At 44.0% G+C, this 25,110-nt stretch overlaps 1 long non-coding RNA gene across 1 annotated transcript; it reads left to right on the top strand.

The window, feature by feature from the left end:
- Positions 1 to 244: 244 nt before the first annotated feature.
- LOC128846735 (uncharacterized) lies at positions 245 to 20,145 on the top strand. Its single transcript, XR_008446810.1, has 3 exons — positions 245 to 501; positions 2,331 to 2,448; positions 19,035 to 20,145. It is a non-coding gene; the product is annotated as an uncharacterized LOC128846735 (long non-coding RNA).
- Positions 20,146 to 25,110: the final 4,965 nt, after the last annotated feature.

Here is a 25,110-nt window from a genome sequence, read left to right on the forward strand (position 1 = left end):
CCTTATGCCTTCTGCATAAAACCCCCAGCAAACAGTTAGATTTTAATGGTTTATTATTATATTTTAAGACTATAAAGGAACATATTGAACATAGCAGGAATAGTGTGGTTTTCTCCATTAAAAACTTTGCACAGGTCTTAGCTTTTTGGTCACAGTGTAAGGATAATTGTCATTTCCGTTGCACTCTATTCTTTCTCCTAGCGATTTCTGCAGTAAGAACTGAACTCCATTCAAACGCCAGCAGCCCGGAGCTCCTGACTGCAGTCTGCTCAGCTACAGCAAAACCTGCCCCAGAAATCACATGGAAGCCTGAGGGCTTCCTGATTGGCCAGCCTGAGATACATGGAGTTAAGCATGCAAATGGCACAGTAACTGTGACAAGCAAGTGTAACATCTCTGTGAGGCTCCTGCGACTGAAGAACCTCCAGGCTTTGACATGTGTAATAAACCACCCTATGGGAAGGAAAGAGAAGATAATTGGCCCACTAGAAGAATATGAAGGTAGGTTCGATCTGGATGTTGGTATAGGATAGTCTGGGGAGTGGAGAGCAGAGAAAAACCATACCAAAAAAAAAAAAAAGAATAGTTGTCCAAAGAAGGTTGGTTCTCTTCCAGTTGCTTTTCTTCAATGGCTTGTATCTGAGGACTTCTCTTCCGTGCAACAGTGAGTTCAAGTTAGTACACTTGAGATACTACACTGCAGCTGCACATAGTGCTTTGATAAGCAGAGTGATTGGATTAGCTTCTGATGAGATGTTGTAACTTCAGCATCACTCCTATTTCAACCTGCTTCCCTGATGGGCCAGCTGGCGCAAACATAAAACACCACTTAGCTTGAGCTGAAGATTTGTGTGTGGATAGGAGTCGATTTAAGGATAACACTCGAGTTACAACTCGTACTGAGTGTGCTATGAACATAAACCCTGGTGGTATGTCTACATAGCAGCTGGCAGGGTGCTTCCCAGCATGGGTGGACAAACATGCTAGTTCAGATGAAGATAGTGTGCTAAAAATAGCAGTGTGGCTCTGGCCGCTTGGATGATGGCAGGGGGTAACTAACCCCACTGGAGCACCTACGGGTGGCTAGCCTGAGCGGCCACATATACTACCACATCTTCACTGCTATTGTTACCCATGCTAAAATCAGGCCTTCCCTTGCCATGCAGACATACACTTAGATATTCAGAAGACCAAGCTTTTCCTGTTATTTCAGTCCTAGAGCTGTTTCTGGAGCTTTAGATTAAAGGATGTCCTGTACTGAGGATTTCTTGTAACAAATTACCTTATTTCTTATACAAAAGGTCACCAAAGCAGCCATTTTTTAGAAATGAAATTTTTTTACAAAAGGTGTTGTAAACATCAAAATCTTTGATTTTTGGTCAGTTTCAACATAACTGATTTTTTTGAATATTCATTTTTATTATTATTTTTTCATTTATTGAAAACTTTGCTAAACAAAAAATTAATAATGATTTTGAAAATAAAATTAAAAGTATGTATTGAAAACCCACATTGTTGAATCTTCGATGTAAAAGGGTCCATTCTAAGCTCTGTGAAATGGAGACACCTTTAAAATTTTGAAATTTGCAACCTGTTTTTTTTCCATTTTTCAAGTAGATCTAAGAGGCAATAGCAGTATAAATGAGTGTTCATGGGACTCTCTCAACTAATAGTAATTTTTATAATGAATCGCTACTTAGCACTTTCAAAGCATTTAACAGCTACTAACTAATCCTCAAAACACATTTGTGAAATATGTATTACTAGAATTAGAAGAATAATGCAAAAACATTATTCATACCTATTTTAAGAATGAACAAAGCTCTGTGTTTGTATGACACAAGGTTACTCACTATTCATTATTGGCTATTCATCAATCCTTATTCTCCTGTTCACAAAATCTTCCATCCAATCAGAGAGCAGAGACAGAACTCTGTAACCCAGATGACCAATCACATTTCAGAAGAGCTGATAATGGAAGTGAACGGCTCACATATACCCCATCTGTTCAAATAAACTCTGTTACACTGTTCTGTGAATAAGGAAGACATGACCAGAGATCAGAAAAGGTTTGTGAACAATTCAGAAACAGAAGAAAAGTTTTATTATCAGATTATTTATTCATCATGAATAATTGACCTGCTCTGACGAATATCCACATTTTATGGTTAGAAAAACTGATACCTGGGGAGGTTAACCAACATGTCCAGTTTCTACACTTAGTTTAGAACTCTATGATTCATGGTTCCCAGTATCTGAAAACATAAGAAAAGCGTTGACATCCATATGGAGTCTGTGTGACATTTGGTGTGTGCTAATTTGCATTTCAGCATCTGATGAGGAGAGCAAAATATATATTTGGCAAGTGCTTGGCATAATTTCTATTATTCTGAATGCCATAGGAGTCACCATCCTCATCTTGACATACAAGAAAAGCAAAGGGAATAAGTAAGTAGAATTATCATTTTCTTTTAAATTATCTTACAGAATTCTATTTCACTCCTCTTTCCTGCTCCATAGTTTAACATCATGTTACCATTTCTTCAGATCTTGAAAACTAACCTTGGTGTCTGTCCCAGATTTTTATAAGTATTTACATGTTATTACACCCAGTATTGCAGGCCTAACTGATTTAGGAGCTAGTCTCATTTCAAAAGTGCTTTAGGCACTTAGGAGCCAATAACCCATTAACAGTCAGTGGGTTTAGGCTTCTAGGTGCCTTTTAAATGAGACCTAGGCCAGGTCTACACAACAGATGTATACCCACACCCTTGAGTGACATAGTTATACTGACCTAACTCCCCCACGTAGACAGGGCTATGTCAGTTTTTGGGGCCGGCAGGAAATCTGTAGTCTGTATCCAAAGTGTTGAAAACTTTTGAGACCTGCATATATAATATCCCTTTCCCTAGATTCCTGTAAGGTTTTCTGTTGATCTTTAGGATATGCTGTGAGGTTCATCTATTTTCTAGGATTTTTGCATAGGTGGGAGAATTATTATATTTCTGGATGAAAACTCAGAACTATGATTGTGCAGAATAAGTCCATGGAATGCTATGTTGACTTCATGTGCAGCAGGCTGACTACTGTATAAATCTTACACGTGGCAACCTGGGAATATAAATCCCGTCCTTCAGCTTCAAAAACACCTCTAGCTAGTGATGTGCTGCCATAAAGTTAACAAGGGTCTGCTTCCAAAATGTTGTCTCAGTCAGTGATGCATTCAATAGTCCCTGGGTAAAATACTCTCCACCTCTGTCCCACTGTATCAGTTCCCCACTCTTTCCCTTGCTGGTGGGGGTAGGGAGAATAGGGGGGGAGATAGGTTTCAAAGTTCTTCCAGCTCCAGGCTGAGCAGGAGCAGGTGGGCAGCAGCAGGGAGAATGGTGGGATGCAGTGGCTTCAGAATTGCTATTGATGCTTCCTCTCTGACCACCCAGTTTCACCACACAATAATGGAGGCTCCCTGCAGCACTGCTGCTTCCTGAGTGAGCAACATTCAGCTCGGTACTTGCCTCAGAGGTGGCTGAATGTTTTTCACAAGTGGAGCCGGCCTTAGTCCTTTCAGACAGAGTGCAGTTTTTGTTTTCACCACTCCCAAAAACATACTGCTCCCCAGTCTCTCACTGCAGAAGAGGAGTCCAGCTGCTTGTTCCATTTCAGCCTCATCATTGGCTCACATTGATTTCTGAGTCATATCTAGCTTCACAGGAAAAGAAACTTATTAATAAATGAAACTGAGTGTCAAGGCTGGATTCCCACATTGAACTTTAGGGTACAAATGTAGGGGCCTGCATGAAAAACTTCTAAGCTTAACTACCAGCTTAGCTCTGGTTTGGCTGCCACCATTTCAATGGATTCCCTTTTTGGGAAGCCTTGAAAAACCTTCACCAAATCCCTGGTGAAAACAAATCCAAACCCCTTGGATCTTAAAACAAGGAGAAATTAACCATTCCCCCTCCTTCCTCCCACCAACTCCTGGTGAATCAAGTTCCAACCCCCCTGGGATTTACAACAGGGAGAAATCAACCATCCCCCCTCCTTCCTCCCACCAACTCCTGGTGAATCAAGATCCAAAACCCTTGGATTTTAAAACAAGGAAAAATTAATCAGGTTCTTAAAAAGAAGGCTTTTAATTAAAGAAAAAGGTAAAAATTATCTTTGTAAAATTAGTATGGAAATTAACCTTACAGGGTAATCAAACTTAAGGAGCTCAGAGGACTCCCCTCTAGTTTCAGGTTCAAAGTACAGCAAACAAAGATAAACACTTTGGTAAAAGGTACATTTACAAGTTGATAAAAACAAAGGAAAACTAACACGCCTTGCCTGGCTATTTACTTACAAGTTTGAAATAGGAGAGACTTGTTTAGAAAGATGTGGAGAACCTGGATTGATGTCTGGTCCCTCTCAGTCCCGAGAACAAACACACTCCCAAACAAAGAACACAAACAACAGCCTTCCCCTCCCAAGATTTGAAAGTATCTTGTCCCCTTATTGGTCCTTTAGGTCAGATGCCAGCCAGGTTACCTGAGCTTCTTAACCCTTTACAGGGAAAAGGATTTTGGAGTCTCTGGCCAGGAGGGGTTTTATAGTACTGTATACAGGACAGCTATTACCCTTCCCTTTATAGTTATGACACGCCCCCCAAATCACAGATAGTGTTGGATGTTTGGTTTCACACTGGCTGTGATTTCTTCCTGGAGTTTTAGGAGAAAACAGAGTTAATAAGACACATGTACCTTTAGACATACTACTGATTATATAAAAACTAACAATATGTTTTATTTTAAGAACAATTGTTAATTAGTTAACTTTGGGAAACTTTTTTGGGAGAGTGCATTAGCCACTTTGTTAGAAGCTCCCGAAATGTGTTGTATTTTAAAATTAAAATTTTGGAGAGCTAAACTCCACCGAAGAAGTTTTTTGTTATTTTCCTTGGCGGTATGAAGCCACTGTAGCGCAGCATGGTCTGTTTGTAGTTGGAAACGCCGTCCCCAAACATATGGGCGTAGCTTTTTTAGCACGTACACAATGGCATAGTGTGACGTTGTGCAGTCTATATGGTTTTATAAAAACTTGATAATAAGTCAATATAATGTAACTGAGCTGGTTTTAGAGAAAATATGGTAATAAGTGAATGTAACGTAACTGGGATATGCTTCATGCAAGAGGTCTCTTGTAAGGTATCATTACAAAGCTTATAATCTACTGAGTATGATCATCTGATTTGTATAAATGTACCACTCTTGTATCTAAAACTAGAAATATAAAATGTAACTCTGAGGGCCTATTGTAATTGTGTAAAGTGTGGACCATTAATGATGGTTTGGAATCTTGATGACTCCCATTGTCTGCAGATGGCTGTATTTACCTGTGAGTCTTCCTGTATATGTGTGTGCTGGCAAGTGAGTAATGAAGTCTTGCAGTGACATGTGATCATGTCACCTGAACTGGAATCCATCTTTAACATGGTGCTTTTCCAGTGAGGGGGGGTGGAAACCCAGAGAGACAAAGAGTTCCCGCCTTATGCAAAAGATATATAAAGGGGGGAAGAGAACAGAGAGGGGGAGAAGCCATCATGAAGAATCCCCTAGCTACCACCTGAGCTGCAACAAGAGCTGTACCAGGGGAAAGAATTGTGCCCAGGCCTGGAAGGTGTCCAGTCTGAGAAAAACTTACTGAAACATCTCTGAGGGTGAGATTATCTGTATTTAGTTTGATTAGGCATAGATTTGCGCATTTTATTTTATTTGGCTTGGTGACTTACTTTGTTCTGTCTGTTACTACTTTGAACCACTTAAATCCTACTGTCTGTATTTAATAAAATCACTTTTTATTTAGTAATTTACTCAGAGTATGTATTAATACCTGGGGGAGCAAACAACTGTGCATATCTCTCTATCAGTGTTATAGAGGGTGAACAATTTATGAGTTTGCCCTGCATAAGCTTTATGCAGGGTAAAACGGATTTATCTGGGTTTAGACCCCATTGGGAGTTGGGCATCTGAGTGCTAAAGACAAGCACGCTACTGCGAGCTGTTTTCAGGTAAACTTGCAGCTTTGGGACAAGTGATTCGGACCCAGGGTCTGTGTCTGGAGCCAGACGGGAGTGTCTGGCTCAGCAAGACAGGGTGCTGGAGTCCTGAGCTGGCAGGGAAAACAGAAGCAGGGGTAGTCTTTGCACATCTGGTGGCAGCTCCCAAGGGGGTTTCTGTGATCCAACCCGTCACAGTGGCGTAGTCGAGCAGGATCTGTGCACAGTTGATTGCTTTGAGATACTGGTAGTGATTTTAAGTGAGTTTTAAGTGTGGTGGCTGGAGAACAAAGTGGTTACTGGTTTGTTATTTTCTGTTTGCTTATTTCGGGAAAGGGAAGTAGGGACAGAAAAGGAAGCAAAATAAGTAAGAATGAAGATCAAAAGAAGCTAAAACTACACAAGTTACAAATTGCCCAGAAAGACTGAACAATGGGCGCTGGGAATGTCTCTGTTAACTAAGAAGCCCCTGAGCTGAGTGCATCTCAGTTTCAGTGAACTGCAGATGGGTGTGGCCCAACCTCTGTCTGTGCTGAAGCTGACTGGAGTGTCTAATTTAGCAAGACAGGAGTGGAGGGGTGCCTGTTCTGGCAGGAGGGTGTTCTCTGTGGTATCCCAGCTCATCAAGTGATGGTCTCAAGGGAAGACAAATGGAAATTGATGTACAATTTGCCTGGGGAAAGCCTGACCTGGAAAAAGAAAAGGCTGCCCACCAGCCTGGACTTAAGAGACAAAGCAATTAAGACCCCCAGAAGCATGACCTGGCTGTAATGGAGTGGAAGAGGTGCACAGAGACATGTATCCTGGAGCTGGAAGTTGGGGTCCTGGTGACTGCTGCGGTGGGAACAAACCCCAAGGACTCTAGCTGGAAGCAAACCCAACCTGAGTGAAAGGGGGGGGATTTTGCTGGCCAGCGAAAGGTCCCTCATAGCTGGAAGCTGTGAGCCTACAGCTGGGTCAGGGTCTCTTTCCCTTTTGGGGGACACAGGAGTGTCTGCCCCATAGGGGAGCCCAAAAATGAATTTTAGGTATACTGCCTCCGCCATGGTCAGTGTCCAAGTCTCTGGCAGTAAGTTCAGGAGGAGGGTGTGACGTTGTGCAGTCTATATGGTTTTATAAAAACTTGATAATAAGTCAATATAATGTAACTGAGCTGGTTTTAGAGAAAATACGGTAATAAGTGAATGTAACGTAACTGGGATATGCTTCATGCAAAAGGTCTCTTGTAAGGTATCATTACAAAGCTTATAATCTACTGAGTATGATCATCTGATTTGTATAAATGTACCACTCTTGTATCTAAAACTAGAAATATAAAATGTAACTCTGAGGGCCTATTGTAATTGTGTAAAGTGTGGACCATTAATGATGGTTTGGAATCTTGATGACTCCCATTGTCTGCAGATGGCTGTATTTACCTGTGAGTCTTCCTGTATATGTGTGTGCTGGCAAGTGAGTAATGAAGTCTTGCAGTGACATGTGATCATGTCACCTGAACTGGAATCCATCTTTAACCTGGTGCTTTTCCAGTGAGGGGGGGTGGAAACCCAGAGAGACAAAGAGTTCCCGCCTTATGCAAAAGATATATAAAGGGGGGAAGAGAAGAGAGAGAGGAAAAGCCATCATGAAGAATCCCCTAGCTATCACCTGAGCTGCAACAAGAGCTGCACCAGGGGAAAGAATTGTGCCCAGGCCTGGAAGGTGTCCAGTCTGAGAAAAATTTACTGAAGCATCTCTGAGGGTGAGATTATCTGTATTCAGTTTGATTAGGCATAGATTTGCGCATTTTATTTTATTTTGCTTGTGACTTACTTTGTTCTGTCTGTTACTACTTTGAACCACTTAAATCCTACTGTCTGTATTTAGTAAAATCACTTTCTATTTAGTAATTTACTCAGAGTATGTATTAATACCTGGGGGAGCAAACAACTGTGCATATCTCTCTATCAGTGTTATAGAGGGCGAACAATTTATGAGTTTGCCCTGCATAAACTTTATGCAGGGCAAACTCATAAATTTAAACTTTATGCAGGGTAAAACGGATTTATCTGGGTTTAGACCCCACTGGGAGTTGGGCATCTGAGTGCCAAAGACAAGCACGCTACTGTGAGCTGTTTTCAGGTAAACTTGCAGCTTTGGGACAAGTGATTCAGACCCTGGGTCTATGTTGGAGCCAGACGGGAGTGTCTGGCTCAGCAAGACAGGGTGCTGGAGTCCTGAGCTGGCAGGGAAAACAGAAGCAGGGGTAGTCTTTGCACATCGGGTGGCAGCTCCCAAGGGGGTTTCTGTGATCCAACCCGTCACAGTCTTTTTTAGCACGTACACAATGGCATAGCATTTCTTTTCGCTGATTGACCAATGGCTTTTCCTTTTAGACAGTTTTTTACTGAGAAATACGACAGGATGGAATTTTTGATTTGGTTCTTCCTGCATTAAAACTGCTTCCACGCCTTGCTCGGACGCATTTGTGGTTACTTGGAACGGTTTGTCAAAGTTTGGGGCCCTTAGCACAGGGTCAGACATGAGTGTTGCCTTAAGCTGGTTAAAGGCCTTTTGACACTTATTAGTCCACTGAACTGCATTTGGCTGTTTCTTTTTGGTTAGGTTTGTTAGCAGGGCGGCGATTTGGCTGTAGTGGGGTACAAATTGCCTATAATATTCAGCCAAGCCTAAGAAGGATTGGACCTGTTTTTTAGACTTTGGAACCGGCCACTTTTGGATAGCATTTACTTTGGCCTGTAGGGGATTTATAGTTCCTTGACCCACCTGGTGCCCCAGGTAAATTACTTTGTTTTGGCCTATTTGACACTTTTTAGCCTTAACAGTTAGTTCTGCCTGCTGGATGCGCTCGAAAACTTTTTCCAGGTGCTCCATGTGCTTTGCCCATGAATCAGAAAAAATGGCCACATCATCGAGGTAGGCAACTGCAGATTTTCCCAATTCCGCTAGGAGACCATCTACAAGTCTTTGGAAGGTGGCGGGTGCATTTCGCAACCCGAAAGGGAGTACATTGAATTTATACACCCCTGCCTGGGTGACGAAGGCTGACCTTTCCTTAGCGGGTTTATTTAGTGGTACTTGCCAGTACCCCTTGGTTAAGTTTAAAGTAGAGATGAATTGGGCATGTCCCAATTTCTTCAATAGCTTATCTGTGCGTGGCATTGGATAGTTGTTAGGATGAGTTACAGCATTTAGCTTACGGTAGTTCACGTAAAAGCGTATTTTCCCATCTGGTTTGGGAACTAGAACCACTGGAGATGCCCATGCACTTTTAGAGGGGCGGATTATACCCATCTGTAGCATGTTCTGGATTTCCCTTTGTATAGCAGTTTTGGCATGAGGTGACTCCCGGTGGGGTGGGGTTCTAATAGGGTGAGCATTACCTGTGTCAATGGAGTGGTATGCCCATTCGGTCCATCCTGGAGTGGCTGAGAAAATTGGTGCAAAGCTTGTGCACTGCTTCTTGATCTGCTGTCGCTGCAGACGTTTAAGGGTCGTGGAGAGGTTCACCTCTTCCACGCCACCATCCTTTTTTTCTTTGTAGTAGACACCTTTAGGCCACTTCGCGTCATCTGTTTCCTGGGCTGTAAACTGGCAAACGTTTAATTCTCTGGAATAAAAGGGCTTAAGAGAATTAACATGGTATACCTTAGGCTTTATGTTGGAGGTGGGGGAGGCTATGAGATAGTTAACAGCTTCTAGGCGCTCCTGGACCGTGAATGGTCCTTTCCACGACGCTTCCATTTTATGGGCCTGGAGCGCCTTTAAGACCATGACTTGGTCTCCTACTTTGAAGGACCGTTTTCTGGAATGTTTATCATACCAGGCCTTTTGCTCTTCCTGAGCATCCTTTAGGTTTTCTTTAGCAAGGGCTAAAGAATGTCGGAGGGTGTTTTGTAGGTTGCTTACAAAGTTTAGAATGTTAGTTCCTGGAGAAGGCGTAAACCCCTCCCATTGCTGCTTCACCAACTGTAATGGCCCCTTAACCTCACGGCCATACACAAGTTCAAATGGTGAAAACCCTAAACTGGGATGTGGTACAGCCCTGTAGGCAAAAAGCAACTGCTGCAACACTAGGTCCTAATCATTGGAGTGTTCATTTACAAATTTACGTATCATGGCCCCCAAAGTTTCATTAAACCTCTCCACCAGGCCATTGGTTTTATGGTGGTAAGGGGTGGCAACCAAGTGATTCACCCCATGAGCTTCCCACAGGTTTTCCATGGTTCCTGCCAGGAAGTTAGTTCCCGAATCTGTAAGGATGTCGGAGGGCCAACCTACCCTGGCAAAAATGTTTGTTAATGCCTGGCACACACTTTTAGCCCTGGTGTTGCTTAAGGGTACTGCTCCCGGCCATTGGGTAGCAAAATCCATGAAAGTCAGTACGTACTGCTTTCCTCTGGGTGTCTTCTTTGGGAAAGGACCCAGAATATCCACAGCTACGCACTGAAATGGGACCTCAATTATGGGTAGTGGCTGGAGAGGGGCTTTAACCTGGTCTTGGGGCTTTCCCGCTCGTTGGCACACCTCACAAGACCGGACATATTTAGCAACGTCCTTACCCATTCCCTCCCAGTGGAAGGACTTCCCCAACCGGTCCTTGGTTCTGTTCACCCCAGAATGGCCACTGGGATGATCATGGGCTAAGCTCAAGAGCTTTACCCGATACTTAGTGGGAACTACCAACTGTCTTTGAGGATGCCAGTCTTCCTGGTGCCCACCAGAAAGAGTTTCCTTGTATAAAAGTCCTTGTTCTACAACAAACCGGGATCGGTTAGAAGAGCTGAGAGGCGGTGGGGTGCTCCGCGCCGCCGCCCAAGCTTTCTGAAGGCTGTTATCTGCTTCCTGCTCGGCCTGGAACTGTTCCCTTGATGCTGGAGACATCAGTTCCTCCTTGGACTGTGGACTGGGGCTTGGTCCCTCTGGAAGCGATGCAGGTGCTGGGGCTGTTTCCATTGCCTGTGAACCGCTGTTCGCTGGTGCACTATGTGGTATTTCAGGCTCTGGCTGAGCCTCTTGGGTAGGGTTATCTGCTGCTTCTGCCAGTTCAGGCTTGCTGGTGCCCTCTGGCATTGGAGTTGTAGACGGGTTTGCAAGCGCTGGACTCAGGGCTCGCAATGGTTTTCGTGCTGGTTGCATTGCCAGTTCCGGTTCTGGGACTGGCTTTGGCTGGGTCTCTGGGATTGGATCCACTACGGCTGTTGCAGTCGTTGGCAGGGGATCCAGTTCCACCACCTTTGTCTGGGTCTCCGGTAACACAGACGGCTTGCTTAGCCTGGCTGCGGGTGACTATTCCCACCCTCTTGGCTAGCTTTACATGGTTGGCCAAATCTTCCCCCAGCAGCATGGGAATGGGATAATTGTTATAGACTGCAAAAGTCCACATTCCTGACCAGCCCTTGTACTGGACATGCAACGTGGCTGTAGGCAAGGTTACAGACTGTGACACGAAGGGTTGAATTGTCACTGTAGCCTCTGGGTTGATGAGTTTGGGGTCCACTAGGGATTGGTGGATAGTTGACACTTGAGCCCCAGTGTTCCTCCAAGCGGTAACCTTTTTTTCGCCCACTCTTAAGGTTTTCCTTCGCTTCGAGGGTATGAGAGAGGCATCTGGGTTTGGGGATCTTTGATGTGATTGGGGTGTAATGAACTGTAATCGGTTGGGGTTCTTAGGGCAGTGAGCCTTTATATGTCCCAGTTCATTACATTTAAAACATCGCCCTGCTAAGGTATTACTGGGACGATGTTGGTTGGTGGAGACTGGTGTGGTGGGGTGAGAAGGCGTCTGGGGTTTCCCTTGGGATGTGGGTGGGGCCTTGGGTTGTCCCCGGTGGTAAGGTTTTGTTTCGGCTTGCCCCTTCTGATATTCGCTCCAACTGCTACTAGTTTTTTTTTTTTTCTGCCACCTCCACCCATTGGGCTCCAATCTCCCCTGCCTCAGTTACAGTTTTGGGCTTCCTATTTAGGATGTACCTTTCTATTTCCTCAGGAACACCCTCTAAAAACTGCTCCATTTTTACTAGGGAAAGCAGATCTTCCAGAGATTGAACATTTGCTCCTGATACCCAGGCATCACAATTTTTGTCAATGTGGTAGGCATGACGGGTAAATGACACATCGGGTTTCCACTTTAGGGCTCTGAACCGCCGACGGGCATGCTCGGGTATTAGCCCCATTCTGAGTCTGGCCTTGTTTTTAAAAAGTTTATAACTGTTTATGTGTTTCTTAGGCATTTCAGCCGCCACCTCTGCTAAGGGTTCACTGAGCTGCGGCCTCAGCTCTACCATGTACTGGTCTGCAGCGATGCTGTATCCAAGGCAGGCCCTTTTAAAATTTTCTAAGAAGGCCTCAGTATCATCGCCTGCCTTGTAGGTGGGGAATTTTTTGGGATGGGAAGTGGTACCTGGAGGGGGGTTGTTAGCATTGGCTGGTGCATCCTGCTTAGCCTTTGCCACTTTCAGTTCATGCTTCCTTTCTTTTTCTTTCTCCTCCATCTTTTTTTTTTTTAGCTCCATTTTTTTTTTTGTGGGCCTCCTCTTTGGCTTTTTTTTCTTTTTCTTTCTGCTCTGTCTTGAGTTTTGTTAATTGAAGCAGTCTCTGATGTTTTCTTTCATTTTCTTCTGCTTTTAGTTTGGCCAGTTCTATTTTTTTAGCTACTTTTTTGGTAGTCATTTTTCTGTTTTCTTGTGCTGGGTAACCCCCTCTGCAGTTGGCTGAAACTGGGAAGCTCTCAGCTTTGGCTGCTGCTGAGTTAACAGAGACTTTCTAACTAGCTACTTCCGAGGATGTAAAAAGAAAAAAAAACAATTCAGCTTGTAAAGTCCTTTTACCAGTCAAGTTTGCTAATTGAACCCTTCTCTTAACAAAGGACCTGTTAAAAAAACTTAACACCTCTGCTTTCAGGCAAGGAGAGATAAGATATGCATCTATCTACTTCCAGCCCGGCTTTCCAAGCAGCTAGAAGGAGAAAAAAAAATCTCACTGGCTTTTGGGTTTAAAATGATCTCACCGCTGCCACCATGTCAAGGCTGGATTCCCACTTTGAACTTTAGGGTACAAATGTAGGGGCCTGCATGAAAAACTTCTAAGCTTAACTACCAGCTTAGCTCTGGTTTGGCTGCCACCATTTCAATGGATTCCCTTTTTGGGAAGCCTTGAAAAACCTTCACCAAATCCCTGGTGAAAACAAATCCAAACCCCTTGGATCTTAAAACAAGGAGAAATTAACCATTCCCCCTCCTTCCTCCCACCAACTCCTGGTGAATCAAGTTCCAACCCCCCTGGGATTTACAACAGGGAGAAATCAACCATCCCCCCTCCTTCCTCCCACCAACTCCTGGTGAATCAAAATCCAAAACCCTTGAATTTTAAAACAAGAAAAAATTAATCAGGTTCTTAAAAAGAAGGCTTTTAATTAAAAAAAAAGGTAAAAATTATCTTTGTAAAATTAGTATGAAAATTAACCTTATAGGGTAATCAAACTTAAAGAGCTCAGAGGACTCCCCTCTAGTTTCAGGTTCAAAGTACAGCAAACAAAAATAAACACTTTGGTAAAAGGTACATTTACAAGTTAAAAAAAACAAAGGAAAACTAACACGCCTTGCCTGGCTATTTACTTACAAGTTTAAAATAGGAGAGACTTGTTTAGAAAAATGTGGAGAACCTGGATTGATGTCTGGTCCCTCTCAGTCCCGAGAACAAACACACTCCCAAACAAAGAACACAAACAACAGCCTTCCCCCCCCCCCAAGATTTGAAAGTATCTTGTCCCCTTATTGGTCCTTTAGGTCAGATGCCAGCCAGGTTACCTAAGCTTCTTAACCCTTTACAGGGAAAAGGATTTTGGAGTCTCTGGCCAGGAGGGGTTTTATAGTACTGTACACAGGACAGCTATTACCCTTCCCTTTATAGTTATGACACTGAGATTCCCTCTCACAGGGCCCGAAGGCCAGATCTGTTACAAGGGGACTTATGCAAGCCCGTTCCAGTTTATCATGGCACTTGAAATGATGCACTTTGTAGCAGAACAACATAAACGTTACTCAGCTCAGGACCTTTCTTTTGCAATCTGTCTCCCCTCCCACTGTCTTAGCCCATTATAGTCATTGTCACTTGTCTCCTCTTATCTAAATAGACGTTAAATTCTTTTAGTGCAGGGACCATATTTCTGTGCAATGTCTAGCACACTGTTGGGCACTGTATAAATATTCAATATTTACATCACAGACCAACGAGTAGCAGCATGCCCTGCACTCCTGCGGAGAAAAAGAATTTGAACCAAGATGGAGGAGACAGACACCAGTACCAGCCAACACCTAAGAGCCAGCAGAGTGTTTTCTACCAAAATGAGGTAACAGAAAATCATACACAGGCAAACAACCTAGCAATGCCTAATGCTAGGGAGTTGAGGTCTGCCACACCGTGCTTAACTTGTGCCAGGGCTTGCCAGGACTGAGCACCGGCACCTCTAGGCTCGGCAGTTCACAGCCCCAGTACCTCTGGGGTTGCCACATCAGTTATGAAAGTAAAAAAATTGCTTGAGCCCCAGCACCTCTTTCGTTACAAATTAAGCACTGCTGACACAGCTACAATACAGACATTGGATGTTCTCCTTAAAAGAGACACTTAAACATTACATTGACTTTCTTTTGCAGGCTAATTGACTTCCTTATCTGTCCAGATAGACACTAAAGACTTTGAAAGTGAAAAGAAAGACAAAACAAAAATAAAGTACTGCTCCTTTATGAAATATAAAGATAGCCTCAGAGTGTTTAAAAACATGTTCCACATGTTCTTCACTTTAGAACAGGGGTCGGCAACCTTTCAGAAGTGGTGTGCCGAGTCTTCATTTATTCACTTTAATTTAAGGTATTGCGTGCCGGTAATACATTTTAATGGTTTTTAGAAGGTCTCTCTCTATAAGTCTATATATTATATAACTAAACTATTGTTGTATTGTAAAATAAACAAGGTTTTCAAAATGTTTAAGAAGCTTAATTTAAAAATAAATTAAAATGTTGATTCTACGCCGCTGGTCCACTCAGCCTGCTGCTGGTCTGGGGTTCCATTCACCTAGGCTGGCAATGGGCTGAGCGGGGCCTGCGGCCAGGACCCTGGCTGGCAAGGGGCCGGCAGCCAGAACCCCAGACCAGCAGCCGGCTCAGCAGCTGGCTCCTGCCAGCCGGGATCCTGGCTGCCGGACCCACTCAGCCTGCTGCCGGTCTGGGATCCCGGCCCTGCCCACATACAGTGGGTACCTACCTTTTCCCTGGTTCTGGCCCATTCTCTTCCTCTCTCTGCACTGAGCTGAGGGTGGGAGTGCACTGAGCACATGGCTGAGGGTGAAGGAGCAGCCTGGGGGTTGGAGTGTAGGGTCTGGCCAGGAGCTAAAATGAGGGAGGGGGCTCATGGTTGGGGCAGAAGGTTTGGGTGTGGAGCGCTTATCTGGGCAGCTCCCATTTGGTGCAAGGGGTGCAAGTGGAAATGTGTGTTGGAGGGTGCAGGAGCTCCTGTTTGGTGCTCAGGGTGGGGGTGGGGATATGGGGGGGTGTGCAAGAGTCAGGGAAGAGGGCTAAGGGCATGTGAGGGGAGTGCAGGTGTCAGGGCATGGAGTGTGGGGGGGCCTGCGTATGTGTGGGGGTGCCAGGGCTGGGGTCGTGTGTGTGTGGGGGGGGATGAAGGAGTCAAGCAGAGGGCTGGGTGTGTGTGAGGGGAGTACAGGGCTCAGGGCAGAGGGCTGTGTGTTGGGGTCAGGGAAGAGGGCTGGGGGTGTGGGCTGGGGTCACGGGGTGCTTACGGGCTAGAGGAGATATGGCCCGATTACCCCGCCCCCTTCCCCAAGGCCCTGCCCCGGCTTCTTCTCTGCCTCTGCTGGGAGCAGCGAGCACGCTGACTCCGCTCTACCCCCTCCCTCGCAATGGCCATCAGATGATTGCCAGCAGGGAGGGAGGGACAGAGAAGAGGAGGAGGGGCAGGAACCCAGCACACTGGGAAGAGGGAGGGGAGCCGGCAGGACCAAGCTTCTGCCCCCTGCCCCTGTGGGAAGTGGGGGGGGCATGGAGGGCGGAGAAGAGTGGGCCGGGCCAGGCTGGGCAGGATTTTTAATGGCATGCTGCTGCCTGCCGGGACCCCGGCAGGCAGCAGTGTACCATGAAAAATTGGCTTGCGTGCCGCCTTTGGCACACATGGCATAGGTTGCCGACCCCTGCTTTAGAGAATGTCAAGCCCTCACTTCCCATCTCTTGTGCAGGACTCTGGCAAGATATTTGGAGGATCTCAATATTGGTGCTTCAAGAAGCTCTAATCTGATGTTCAGCTCTCCCTCCAATTCCTCTGTGCTTCCTTAAGCATCAGCCCTCTCCAGCTCAGTTGAGGGGAGGGAGAATCAAAGCTCATGCTGACGCCTCAAGTGACATCAGCATTCAGGCCTCCCAAAGAACTCACTGAGCACCTCCAGCAACAATATGGAAGAGGGAAGGCAGGATAGTGATGTGATTTCAATGTGAAAATGAACAGGAATGGAAGCCTTTCTTTTAAAGACAATGGAAGTTCAGACCAGGTCAGGGATCGGCAACCTTTGGCGGGTGACTCGCCAGGATAAGCACCCTGGTGGGCCGGGCCGGTTTGTTTATCTGCCGCATCCGCAGGTTTGGTTTGCCGCTGCAGGCCAATGGGGTCTGCGGGAAGCGGCAGCCAGCACATCCCTCGGCCTGCGCCGCTTCCCTCCATCCCCATTGGCCTGGAGCAGCAAACTACGGCCAGTGGGAGCCACGATCGGCCAAACCTGCGGACACGGCAGGTAAACAAACCGGCCCAGCCTGCCAGGGGGCTTACCCTGGCGAGCAACGTGCCAAAGGTTGCCAATCCCTGGACCAGGTCATAAAGGGATGGTACAGCACAAAACCATAAAGTGCTTCTGGTTTGGCTTTGCTCTTCACTTCTATCCAGTGCTTAATTTGCAATGAAAGAGGTGCCAAAGCTCAAGCAAATTTCTTTCATAACTGATGCGGCAAACCCACAGGTGCCGAGGCTCTGAACTGACAAGCCATGAGGTGCCGGGGCTCAGCCCTGGCACAAATGAAGCACTGCTTTTATCACCTGCGTAGTCCCAGAACCTGCCTTAATAATCATTTACCACTTACCTAGTGCTTCTCACCCATAGCTCTCAAAGTGCTACATATAGGTGAGTAAACATTGCCTCCATTTTACACTTGGGACTACTGAGGCAGAGGGATGTTAAATGCCTTGCTCAGAGTCAGCTGGCAAGGTGGTGGCTTTGCTGGCAGTAGAAGCCTGATCTGATGATTCCTATTCTAGTGCAGTGGCCAGTGAGTCTTGTTGCCTCCCATAGCAGTATCTAGTACATCGTTTCCTGGAAATTCCGTTCCTGCAACCCCAGAATCATGGGTCTGTCTCAATTTACTATAAAAGAATGATAATTGAGGGGGTGTTTTCAGGAAAATATGTGCAAGGAAGGGGCAGAGGTGCAGGGAGAGAGAGTGGCAGAGATGGGATGAAGCCCCATTCTCAATTACTCTGCTTCTGTATTTGTGTCAGAAATAGAGAGTGGGAGAAGGTGGCTTCAGGTCACTTCTTCATTTCCTACATTTTGGGAAACATGGAGTCTATCCTGGAAGTCAGTGACTAGATGTAGTATGGTGAGCTCTGGTTACGTTTCCTTCCACCCTGGCCTGTCCTCTCATGGAAACCTGTTGGGATTATTCTCAGGGGGCCATTTCTGCTCCCTGTACGCTGCCGGGGGGGACGGGACACATTATTATCCCTCTTTGAAAGTATAGAAAATTGAGGTAGAGTGCATTGAATTGACTTGCTCATGGTCTCAGAGTGAGTCAGTGGCAATGCTGGTGATAGAGGCCCGGTCTCACAACTCCTAGTTCATTGGCCCATGTTGCTCCTATGTTGAGTAGGAGGAGGGAGGTTATATCATCTTTGTATTTAGCACTGGTGCGACTCCTGCTGGAATAGTATGTCCAGTTCTGGGTGCCGACAATTGAAGAAGGATGTTGATAAATTAGTGAGGATTCAGAGAAGAGCCACAAGAATGATTAAAGGATTGGAAAACATGGACTATAGAGATAAATTCAAGGAATTCAATCTATTTAGCTTAACAAAGAGAAACGTAAAGGGTCACTTGATCACAATCCAAGTCTCTACATGGGGAACAAATATTTGATAATGCACATTTCAGTGTAGCAGAGAAAGTTGTAACAAGATCCAATGGCTGAAAGTTGAAGCTAGACAAATTCTGGCTGGAAATAACATGTGCATTTTTAACAGAAAGGATAATTAACCAGTGGAACAATTTACCAAGGGATGTGATGGAAACTCCTTCAGTGGCAATTTTCAAATCATGATGAGATGTTTTTCTAAAATATATGATCTAGTAATAACTTTGGGGGAATTCTATGGCCTGTGTTATACAGGAGGTGAGATTAGCTGATCACAGTGGTTCCTTCTGGCCTTGGAATCTATGAATCAGTAGCCAGGAAATCAGTTGTTTGAGTAGTAGTGATTCCTGATAGAATTTTCTGACACTTGAAGTAAGATCCTCCCCAATATTTAACTTTAAAAAGGGACTGAGCTGGGAAAAGGTACTGGGGATAGAGGGAAGGGATGAGTTGAATCAGTGCAGAGATTAGATTCTTCAAAATGCAGCATCACACAGATGCTTTCCCCCAAAACTGTTCTGCCCTGTTGGTCACATGGATGTGAAGGAGAATAATCTCACTAGTGACATCCAGTCATGCAGTTATAAATCTTTCACATCTTTTAAGCACCACCAGCCTACTGATTTGTTCGTTAATCTGTCTTGTTTATACCCATTGCCTTTTTAATGTGTTAGTTCTAATTTCTGGTACTGGCTTCTAGGAGTTTTATTCAGTTGATCCTTTTGCTAGTGTTTTCCCGCATTGCTTTTCCCTCTCTGATAATTTAAACCTTTACCTTTAGTACCACATAACTGTATCACTTGCTCTTACAGCGGCGAACCCCAGGAAGTTCTCAGCGCAAGAGAAACCCATTTTCAAAATCAAAGGACAGTCAAAGAGAGACACTGGTACCCAGAGCAATGTTTCAAGAAGAAAATGAAGAGAATGAGGAAGGCAATCTGAATCATTCATTTGTGGAAGGGGTTGAAGAGATTGAAAACTCGGTTTTTAAAAATTAGAGAGAAGGTAAACTTTCACTACTGCAAATGAAAAAAGCAGAGAAACCAACGTCACTAACTCAGCATTCAAACAAGCCCCAAAGAAGATTTTTTTCAAAGCATTGTGCAGTAGCTTGGAGAAAGGAGCTATTTATAACATGACTTTGACACAAAATAAGCTAAAAAGGGTGGAAAGTTTTTTCAATTGGAGACCTCAGAATGTTTCAGTTTTCAGAAACCATTTTTTTACTTTTTTTCCCAATGAAAACAATTCAGCAAAATTGACGCAAATTCACCAAAAGTTTTGGTGCCACTGAATATTCATTTTTTTTGCCAAAGATAAAGTTTCAGTTGAAAAGTTTCACCCATCTCTAGCTGTGACACCCATTTTATGGAAATTTACATTTAAAAGTAATTATTTCCCCTTTTACACTCTTTTTAATCTTCAGCTTACTTGGTTCCTGTTACGCCAGGCAGACGCAAAAATTTAATGGGGTTTCATTGTTGCTATATTGATCTCAGTTTAAAAAAAAAATCCTGTCTCTTAAAGAGTTCATTCACAACTAGAACACCTCTCCAAGGCTGTCCTCTCTCTTTTCCAAGGTAGAGGAGCTGTGGCCAGATTAAGAGAAAAGAAAAAGAGATAGCCTTTGTTAGATGAATGGAGAGGAATGCAGAGAAGAGTTTATTTGGGGCAAATAGCGGGAGTTCTAGGTAGATTAGACTAACATTGGATAGAAAAGCAGAGATACCATTTTAGTACTTATTATGTCAGATGAATACAATGTAGAGAAATTGTAAAATGCAGTGTTTAATTCCCCCTAAATCCTTGTAAACTTTGTCCTCTGCTTTAATTTCAGTGATTTTTCTTTTTACATGTGTACAGGGCTACTTAGCCAACAGCATCCATTTTACTGCCAGAGAATAAAAACTTTGCTCTTACAGAGTTTGAAGTGATAGTGTTCTTTCATTTTGGATCATATTGAGTGTCTCACTTAGATTAGTCAATATCAATAATGTTTTACTAACACCAGAGCACATATGGTTTAACTGTGAAGATCTCAGTCTCCTTTCCAATTCTACAATCTAAGCATTTTTTCCCTTAAGAGGCAATTTAAAATAACTTCCCACACAATAGGGCCTTAGCAGCACCCCATAAAAATCAGTCTGATGTTTCATTTCACCAGTATTGTTATTCAGTAGAAAGTCTTTCTTCCTATGAATCCAGAATGGTTTGTTGTTACAACAATTGCTGAATAAGCAAATCATTAACGCACTCAGAGAATTAATCTGTGGCGTTCTGTAGGTATTGCAGCTGGATACCAACATCTATCAGGGCGAGATTTAATGGAGAAACAGTAGTTAACATAGCTGTCTCTCTAAAGGCATCAAGGAATAATCCAGCCTAGAATATGAAGAGTGCTTGGCTGAGAAAAAGGGAATCCAGTGCTAATAGTATTGTTTTCTCTCTAGACATTAAGTAGCCCCTAATCCATAATATGACACTCCAGAAGCATCTATATATCTTAGGTACTTATATGGACCTGTCACAGGGTGGCTGGCCCCTTCAAAGAAAGAGGGACCAGCATTCTTGATGACCAAGCAGGGGCACCCAGGTAGGGGCCTGGTGAGAGGCTGGATGACATGTGGTTTTGAAACTAAGGAGGAACTTGTAGAGAGAAGAGGGAGACATGACAGCAAGGCAGCTCAGAGTAGGATGGGAAGGGAAGTTGGAGAAGGGCTTTCATGCAGCATTGCAGAAGGACTTCCATGCAGCATTGCAGTGCAAAACCTTTCTGGGAAAAGGCGGCCTGGGCAGAGACAGGAGCTCAAACCAGTTGTGAGCCCCAAGAAATGGCCAGTAAAGAACATTGACAATTACCTAAAATCCCTTCAGAAAAGAAGGTGGGCCCAGACAGAGCAGTTATCTGAACTTTAAATGACCATAATTATCCCAGAAGGGGAGGACATTAATTTGGGCAGACTGGGAGAGGAGAGGGAGGGACTGAGATGTGCACCCAGGAAAAGATGATCAAAGGCCTGAAGATCATGGTGCAGTGGAATGGTGTTGATAAAATAAATAAATACCCAAACACAGAATTGGTTGAATGGAGAAAGCAGCCTGTGAAGTAATTATTAAGAAACAAGCAAAGGGCATAACCCCAATTGGGGGCAATGGGTCTATGCCTGGGCCAACAGAAGGTGTGCGTGGACAGTCTTGGCCCCTGATAGGACCCCATTACAGTTGTAACTGTACAGCTCACAGTTTTCAGTGTATTTATCCTCCCTGTGAGGTAGGGAAGTGCTGTTATCCCCATTGTACTGATGGGGAACTGAGGCACAGAGGGCCTTGACCGAGGTCACACAGGAAGTCTGTGAAGGGGTGGGTTATTGAACCCAGTTGTCCAAAGTCCCAAGCTAGCATCCTAAGCATTGGAATTTCCTCCTTCTCAAAGGATATTCTTTAGCAGATTCTGTCCAGATTTAGTGGCATTGAACTCTCCAACCATACATGAAAACACAAAATAGGTGCAGAAAACAAATATTTCTTTCTGCAAAGGGAGATGCTCCCTTATTTGGGGCAGAGACATTCAGTATTATGCGGGTGCTGTCAGTTCACCCCTCTGGAATTAGGTACCTCCCCTCCTTATCTTGTGGTTCCTTTTACAATTTACAGTTAATAGATTTGTGCACTAAAATTTGGTACTGCTATTGCTCTGTCAGTGGGAAAAGGAAGTACTGACTTCTCTGAGCCAATTGTGTTTCAATTCCCTGTGCCTTTGATCAGAGAGATGTCTCTTGTAACCATGTCGGAGCAACACTCTTGCTTGGCAAATAAATTATTTTGTCTGTTCATATGATTAACACCACTTACATTCTGCCATTTTGAGCAAAGACGTCATGTAAAAGTATTCACTCAATGTATCCATGTAAAAGTATTCATTCATTCATCATTTAAAAGTAACAGATTCAAGGTGCTATATGGGGAAAAAATAGGAAAACAGGAAAAATTGAAAAAGAGAAGAGAAAAATCTGCTTCCGTGTTAAGTATGGAACAGTACGATTATATATTTCACTATCTAGATAGGTCTTATTTGGAACAAAGTCAAGTTTATATAGAAAAAACAAGGACAATCTCACAAATGCCACCAATATAATATTTAACCAGAAACTGAATATAATCAGTATAAAAATAAACTGAAGATGAACTATCTGTAGTTAAAAATCAAAATCAAATTTCCTTAGAGGCTGAGAGAACTCTGTTGCTTAACATCCTCCACACCCAGTAAGAAGACATTCCAAATCACTCATCAGGAAGGCAGGGATAATGTAAGAAAGGTATGGTAATGTCCGTCTTAAAAAGCAAACATGCAAAGCACTTACTAGCTGAAGGAAAAACATCCTAACAAGAACAGGTGTGAACTGTTGACAGGGAAATGCAGCACCCAGCAAAGGAGTTGGTTCAACCTGCCTATGCTGTGACTAGTTATCTGCCTCCCAGCTTATTGGTTTGGGCTAGTGAGCAGGCATCTGATAGTAGCATTGGGTGGAACTTCCTCTAAGAGGGACTCTGCACCATTAAAGGGGAAAACTAGAGGCTATGAAAATCTTTGAGAAAGTTCTCCAAAGAAGCCTACAGTTTGGAGTGGGCCCAGCAGATCTCCCCTGCTCAGAGAGATCTGGGAAATGAGTGAGAGCAGGGGCATGGTGTCCCATGGTACAAGGTAAAAGGGTAAAGAAACTTGAAAGGAATGGGGGTGGCTTTCGCAGGCACCTGATGAGACCCAGTCATTCTCCCCACCAACCAGCAGAAAAGGTCTAGCTGGAACTATTTGCAGTGAGAGGCAAGAGCAAAATTTTGGTGGCAATTCTGAGACCTGGAGGGGCATAATGGACTGCTGAGCCTCGAGAAGAAAGCTTGGGGACTCCAATTGTTATTTTATGTTAATCACCAAGATGCCCCAAAATGGGAAAGTAACTCAACAGCACCAGTTGTGGTGGTTTAATTGAAGAAAAGGGGGAAACTGAAGCAACTCGAATGTCTGACACTGGATTTGGTCAGACCTGGCTACACCCCTGTTGTAGGGGCATGGAAGAAAGAGAGAGCAAGAGAGAGGGGCTCTTGGTGGTGGTTTTACTTTCAAAGCATAATACACAGACATAATTCCTGAAAGGATAGGAGACCGTACCTCTACATCTACACTACTCTCAAGAACATTTAGAGACAGCCAAGAGCCTTTCATGGAGCGAAGGAAAAAAGCCAGTGACATTACCATTCAATTTTACAATTTCAAGAAAATGCCAGCATCTGAATAAACATGAGATTGCAAGATAAGTATTGAGGACATCCATCTACATGCAAGGCAGTGCCATAATAGAGTACAAAAGTTTGTGGCATAAACACATCATGAACAAACATGTGATTTAGTGCAGTCTGTAGAAGTAGTTTTATCTTGTAAAACCTTAATAAGAGACTTAAAAAAACAAGAAAAGGAAATTATTTTCCATTGCCTTTTCTAGGTCTTGTTAACATGGTATTTTTTCTATATCACATAGACATCCCCTTTTAAAATATTGACAGAACAGTAGCTTTATTCTGGTGTCCTGGAACATCCACCCCAGTGTTTCAAGAATTATAGAAAAATCAATATTAACGGTCCAACAAACTGTTCGACCAACACTTTAAAAAACTCTGGGATTCAAGTTATCTAGACCTACTGATCTAAAAATGACTAACTTTAATGACTGCTTTGTAACATTGTCTTGAGATACCAGAGGAATGGAAAGTGTTTAATCATCATCATGTGATATAACTACGTGATGTGGGTCCCCCCCCTCCCCAAATACAGGCTAGAAATATTTATTGATCACATCTGTCTCATCTGAATGATTAGTGGCAATTTTACCATTTCCAATTGACCCAATACTATTATGAGGGCTCTTTTTGTTGCTAATGTTCTTTAAAAATACAGGAGGGAGACGGATGAAAAATTAAGCCAAACAAACCTCTTCCAAGCTGTCTGTAAAATGATACTGGAGGCTGAGGAGACTTTGCTGTATGCTGTTCTCCCCAGCTACTCTCTCTTCCAGGCTCCAGGGAGAAGTGACTGGCGTTTCATAGATTCATAGACTTTATGATCTTCTAGTCTGACTTCCTGCACAACACAGGCCACAGAATCTCACGCACCCACTCCTGTAACAAACCCCTGACCTATGTCTGAGCTATTGAAGGCCTCAGCTTGTGGTTTAAAGACTTCAAGGTGCAGAGACTCCTCCAGCAAGTGACCCGTGCCCCATGCTGCAGAGGGAGGTGAAAAACTGCCAGGGCCACTGCCAATCTGCCCTTGAGGGAAATTCCTTCCCGACCCCAAATATGGAGATCAGCTAAACCCTGAGCATGTGGGCAAGACTCACCAGCCAGACACCCAGGAAAGAATTCTCTGTATTAACTCAGATCCCACCCTATGTAGTGTCACATCACAGGCCATTGGGCATATTTACTGCTAATAGTCAAAGAAAGTTTCCTTTGGTCCCATGTTTGGCTCAGGTGAAGTATCTGTTTCATGGGTAACTGAGGCCTAGCAAGTAATGGCCACATTCAGATTCTCGTTTGGGAAACTAAGTTCACATGAGTTGCTGTTTTGGGTCTGTGACCCCCTTTTGGTTTCTGTTTAAAATATTTATAAATGACTAGGGTGTAAGGAAGAAAGAAAGTCCTGTCCCTAGGGCTCAGGCATGCTGGCTGATTCTGAGCCATAGGGTAGGAATTCTGTCTTGTTTCTTGCGGTGTCCAGGACTGAGGGTCAGGTTGTTAACCCTTCGCCTTAACAAGAGAGACTTGTTTGTGCTTAATGGGATGTCAGCTCCCTGACACCACCAGTTTGTTAGCCACTCAAACAATCTCCTCAGT

The sequence above is a fragment of the Malaclemys terrapin genome, chromosome 1 (assembly GCF_027887155.1).
Source record: "Malaclemys terrapin pileata isolate rMalTer1 chromosome 1, rMalTer1.hap1, whole genome shotgun sequence".
NCBI classification, from domain to species: Eukaryota; Metazoa; Chordata; order Testudines; family Emydidae; genus Malaclemys; species Malaclemys terrapin.